A 6652-nucleotide genomic window follows, 5' to 3' on the forward strand; every position below is an offset into this window, starting at 1 on the left:
TTAGAAAAAATAATATTTTTTATGTGTATATGCCCATTTAATTAATATATTTGGATGTGTTAGAAGATAGGTTCATGCCCACAAGTCCAAGGAAGAAAGCCCACACGTCCAAGAGGTTGCATATTGCTCATAAAGATGACATGAAGATGTAATTACTTGTCTATTTATGTCTTTTCTCTTGTAATGTTGTAGCCCTAAGGAAATTGTAAAAACTATAAATAGAGACACTTGGGTAAGAGGTAGAGTTTTCTCCTTACTTCTCAATCTCGTCCAAACTATCATCTCCCTTCTCTTGGAATCTGATCTCTAAACTCTCTCTCATTTATCTCTTATTCTCTTTTTCCTCTCCTTCTTCTCCTTCTCCTCTCCCTCTTTGGCTCCAGATCAATATGAAGGAGTCCTAAATTCTACACGGTATCAAAGCTAAGGATTTAGGACTCCCACGTTGAAGTCATGCTTAAGTACCTTTGAAGGTTTTATGCAAGGTGTTCTTGAAGGAAGAGATTTAACCATGGAAAGATAAGTGATTTTTGGTTATTTTTTCCATACATTCACACTATGTACTGAGTCATTAATATTTATATTACATCAAGAAATAAATGGCCTTCGTATGAAAAGTTGTGAAAGCTAATACTTGGTGTTTAAAGATATTATGACCTGATATTCTTGTACTCAAATATTGCAAATTTGATCAAGATCAGTTGCCTACAAGGTTATGAAGACTTATTGATTATGAAGTTGATGCTTATATGTTGGAAGAATTATTTGCGACTTGCACGAGACTTAGCTTGATCTCTCATTATTCAAGATCAATAGTTTATTTGATTTTTTTGGATTAAATCAAGTTGTTTTATGATTTATGGTGCTCGAATTCTCTAAACATAAAGAAATTGTTTGTGAGACTTTTCCGAGCTCAAAGAGCAATTAGTTTTGGTGATTTATGAATTTTAGAAATTTCTAATTCCTTCTCCAAGCCTTTAACACTTATGACCAATTTCATTGCCTAAAGAATTTTTGGAAATGAGTAAGGGAAAAGTATTTTTTTAAGTGATAAATATGACACCTATCATTAGGAAAAATTAAGCCAAGCTTGGGTGACGAACCAACCACGAGTTCTTGAGTTTTTTAAGGAAAAAAAATTGAATTAATATTGAATGAGTAATTGATTTACTCCACTTAAGGCATGATTTTGTGTGTGTTTGGAAGCTGGTTTAGTGGCTAATATAGTTGATAAGAAGAACTTATCTTTATTTGAAAGTGGCAAGTATTTGAAAGAAGATTAAGAACTTATCTTTATTTGAAAGTGATTGGTATTTGAAAGAAGATTGCTCAAATTTGATTAAAAGGACTATTTTCAAATTTGAACTATGGATTTTTTTGGCAAACATGAGCCTCTCGAGATTGAGGTCACAGTGGATTATAGAAATTGGTGTCATCTAAATTGGGATTTTAGTTTGATTAGATCTCAATTGGAATTACAGCTCTTCTTGTTTGTATTTTGCTAAGCATTTGTTAAATTAAGATGGTTGAAACAAATACAAGTAGTAAGAGTGACATACTCAAAATTACTACCATTCCCTTAAGAGGATGATCCAATTATCTTAATTCGTCTCAATCGATTAGAAGGTTTCTTATTACTCGAGACCTTCTCAGTCACTTAACCAAGCATTCACCACCGATTGATGAAGAAAGTCAATCCTATCTAAAAGTGGATTAAGGATGACGATTTGGTGAGTAGTTGGCTTATTAATAGTATGGGAGAGCATGTAGCTAACAATGTTGTCTACTTAGAGTCAGCTAAATAGATTTGGGATGCTTGTACTAAGTTATACTATAGTACGATAACTTTACAAAAGTTATTTGATGTATTACAAAACATATTTAATACTAAGCAAGGAGACAATATTCATAAATATTTGATACTTCTAGAGTGAAAGATCACTCAACTATACTCCACCGATATTTCAGTTCAAGAAAGGCAAAGGGAAACTTTAGCAGCAACAATTTGTTTGACAAATATCAAACCATATCTTGAAGTTGCTAAGATCCAACGTTTTAGTTCCTCTGCACTTCCGTCATTTGATGATACAAGTGTCATATTGTTGTGAATCTCCAATTTGTCTCCTAATTCAAATAATGATGCTTCATCGACTATGTATTTAGGTAATAGAAGTACATCATCCTCTAACCAAGGCCGCGACAAAAATTCTAGAGGAGGTCCAACAAGAGGTGGTAGAACTAGTTGTAGCGACTCTCGTACAGAGCCTAAAATATGCACTTATTGAGGTAGTCAAAACCACCTTATGGAAAGTTGTTGGAAACTTCATGACAAAGCAGAATGGCCACAACTACTCCAGCCTTTGTTACCATTGATAAACGGGACGAAAAGGTTGAATCAAAAATTAGGAAGATGACTCTCACTCATGAAGACTATGAAACATTTCAAAAAATGAAGTCATACATGGGGCCTTCCCTTACATCTTTACCTACGGTTGCTACCACTATTGCTTCAGGTATACTTTCTTCCACTTCCTCCTCTTCATCTTGGATAAGACTTTGAGGCCTCCGAACATCTCTTAGGTAACAAACATTTACTAATTTTTTTATCTCCATGTATTCCCGATAAGTTTGTTAATATAGCTAATGGTACCCAAACCAAAGTACTTGACAAGAAATCATCTTCTATTACACCCTCTATCCAGCTTCGAGATGCTCTATTTGTTCATCAATTCCTTTTAAACTTACTCTCGATAAGTCAGCTCACAAAACATCTAAATTGCTTTGTCACCTTTTCACCATCTTCTTGTGTATTTCAGGATCTAACAACGAAGCAGGTGATTGGTGGAGGCCATGAAAAGGAGGGTTTGTATTACTTGGATCTGGCTCCATTAGTTGCACTTTCATTATCTCCATCTCAGGAGCAGCTTTGGCACAATTGGCTTGGCCATCCTTCTACATCTTCTCTTTGGCATTCATTTCCTTCTTTAAATTATTTGTCTACTTTAAATTGTGAGGTTTGTCAATTAAGCAAACACCAGAGGAGTACATATTGTCCTCGCCCTACTAATAAAAGTATTGCTCCCTTTTCTCTTGTACACTTTGATGTATGGGAACCTTTGAGTGTCTCCAATATTTCTCATATTAAATATTTTGTTACTTTTGTTGATGATTTTACCTGAGTTACTTAGTTATATCTATTTAAAGAAAAAATTGAAATATTTACTATCTTTAAGGCCTTGCGTGATATGGTATTAATATAGTTTGGCAAAAAAAATCAAGTACTTAGGTCTGATAATGCTAAAGAGTACTTGTCTAGTGAGTTTCACTTCTTTTTGTCAAGACAGTGGCATGATCCATCAAACATCATGTGCTTACACACTTCAACAGAATGGTATTACCGAAAGAAATAACCACCATCTCCTTGAGGTTGCTCGGGGCCTCCTCTACTCCATGAAGGTACCTTACTTTTATTGGCCTCATGCCATACTTATGACCCGTTTCCTTATCAATAGGCTACCTTCATCTGTACTTGGTCATAAGACTCCATATTCTGTATTATTTCCTAGTGGAGACCCATTTTCTCTTTCGGTAAAGGTCTTTGGGTGTGCTTGTTTTGTCCATCTCACATCTCCTCAGAAAAGAAAACTTGCTTCTCTTTCTATGAAGTGGATTTTCTTGGGTTAGTCTCGTACCCAAAAAGGATATGTTTGTTACAATCCTATCCTTCGATATTTACTTGTGTCTAGTGATTCAACCTTTGTTAGGACACCTCACTCTATTCCTTGAATGATGCTTCTCCGGTTCTTTCATTCCCTCTTACCACTCCTCGTCCATTTGTTCCCTTCAATTCCAATGTCACTCCGCTCCTTGTAGCATCGGCTGACACCACACCTGTGGAGTTTTTGGATCCAACCGAGGTAAGTCCTTCCCATATTCCATTTGGTCCCTGGATTGATACTCCACCAATTGCTCTAAGAAAAGAACCTTATACATGCACCAATTCTCATTCTATCTCCAACTTTATGTCTCACCATCAGTTGTCTTCTGCATGTTATCAGTTCCTTGCATCTTTTTCTTCCATCTCTATTCCGTAATCCCATCAGGAGGCCTGAAACATCCAAGATAAAAGGCGGCTATGAATGAGGAAATGCAAGTCTTATATGAAAATCAGACATGGAACTTAGATAGGTAAGAAATCAATAGGTTGTAAATGGATTTTTACTGCCAAACATATTTTGGATGGGTTTGTTGCTCGCCTTAAAGGTTGCCTCGTTGTTAAAGGGTACACTCAATGTTATGGAGTAGATTATGAAGAGACCTTCTCTCCTATTGCCAAGTTAAATTCGGTATGTATCCTGTTATCGCTTACCACTAACTCTTCATGGCCCATCTATCAACTCGATGTAAAACATATTTTCTTAAATGGTGATCTATGTGAAAAAATTTATATGATTCAACCACTTGGTTATGTGGTTGAGGGGGAGTTCGTACGCCGCTTAAAAAATTCTTATATGGTCTTACACAGTCCCTTGATAAATTTAGCCAAACACTGCTAAGGTTTGGATTTTGTTGTACTCAGTAGATCATTCGATATTTATTAAAATACCTCGAAAGGAAATATATTATTGGTTGTGTGTGTTGACGAATTTGTCTTAATTGACAATGATATGAATATCATACAAGAAGTCAAAAACATGATATGTCATAAATTTAAAACTAAAGATCTTGGACTTCTAAATTATTTTCTGGGCATAGAAGTTCTTCGGTCCAAGTATGGGATAATATTATCTCAAAGAAAATATATCTTAGACCTCCTCGAAGAAACGAGAACAATTGGGTGCCGCCCAACTGACATACCTATGGATGCGAATATTAAATTATGTGTAAGTCCTGAAAAAGATATTGATATTAGCAAATAACAAAGAATTGTGGGCAAACTCATCTACCTCACGGTAACTAGACCAGACATATCATATGATGTAAGTGTGGTGAGTCAATACGTGCACAAACCACAACTTACCCATTGGCAGGCGTTGGAAAGGATATTACGATACTTAAAAGGAGCCCTAAGAAGAAGATTACTTTATATGAAAAATGGCCATTTCAACATAGAAGGTTTCTCATATGCAAATTGGGCTGAATCACCTGATGAAAGGAAGTCCATTTTTGTATATTGCACTATTGTTAGAGAGAACGTGGTTACATGGAGAAGCAAAAAATAAAATATGGTTGTGAGATCTAATGTAGAAGCAAAATACAGGGTTATGACTCACATAGGCAGTGAACTCCTATGGATCATGTCCCTTCTTACCAAATTAGGATTTTATAAAAAAGGTTCTATGGGTATATATTGTGATAACCAAGCAAATATTAATATCACTTCAAATCTGGTCTTCCATGAAATGACCAAACACAATGAGTTCGGCTCGCGAACGGCTCGAGTTCGGCTCGGTTCGATTCGTTACCTATCGAGCTCGAGCCGAGATCGACTGAAACCAGGTTCGATTCGTCGGCTCGCGAGAGCGAGTGGGGAAATTTTTTTTCCTCCCCTCGTCACCCCGAGCCCCTCCCGTCGGTTGTTGTCGCCGCCTCTACCATCGTCGCAGTTGTTCGCCGGCCGTCGCAGCTGGTCGTCGACCGCCTCTATGGTCATCTGTTCAATTGCTTCCTCTCCTCGTCGTCGCCTCTGTTTCCGTTGCCGCCGCTTCCTTCGCTGCCGCCTCCGTCGCAGCCGTCATCCCCGATGATAGGTCCTCCCCGGTGCCGTACCCCCCTTCCCTCCGTGTCGTCTCGGCGAAAAACCTCAACCTAAGTTCAGGGGAGAAATTAGGGGAGAAATAATCTCCCCTTCCCTAGCGCGAAGTTGATCTCGCACGTGCGAGATCATAAAGTAAACAAAAAAAAAAATTTCCTCTCAAAAAAATTAAAAATAAATTTTATAGAAATAATTTTCTATAAACTATTAGTGTCTCTTTTTTTTAAAAATATTTTTCTATTTAATTTTTTTATTCAAAATCATATAATATTCAAAGTAAGATTTTCGTACCAAGATGGGGTAGAAAACTGTGTAGAAAATTTTTGAATAAGTATTTAATAGTTGATGTTGTAATAATTTTAGCATGAAACAATTTTCATTGCAATTTTGTGTTTGATATTTTATTTAATTAAAAATTTATCGATAAGTATAATAATATATTAGATTGATTATTAATTTTTATTTATTTCCCTAGAAGAGACAATAAAAGGTCCATTTAACTTTCCTAAGAAAATTTTAAAATATTTCTTGTAATTTTCTAATAAGTCACTAATAGTAATAAGATTTTATTTAAAGGTTTTTTTGGGAATATATATCATAGGAAAAATATTTTTAGTTTTTCCTAAAATATAAATTTTCATCTAGGGCACGAAGGAGGTCATGATAAATTATGGTCAGATTCAAAACTTACAAAACAAGCTAGACAATACTTGGAGTAAAAAAGATTAATATTGGTGCATTTTAATCTATCATTGAAATTCAATAGCCACTTAAGCAATATAACTTAGACCTACAAAGGATTCATAAGTAGCTAATCTATAGCCACAAAGGTTTCTCTCAATCTAATTGAGATAAAGATCGATCTTGCCTACACAAGGATTAACCAAAACTTGTAAG

The sequence above is a fragment of the Aristolochia californica genome, unplaced genomic scaffold, assembly GCF_029961685.1.
Source record: "Aristolochia californica isolate CCGP_79_NKW_82.1479 unplaced genomic scaffold, dmAriCali1.0.hap1 SCAF_5, whole genome shotgun sequence".
Taxonomy (NCBI): domain Eukaryota; kingdom Viridiplantae; phylum Streptophyta; class Magnoliopsida; order Piperales; family Aristolochiaceae; genus Aristolochia; species Aristolochia californica.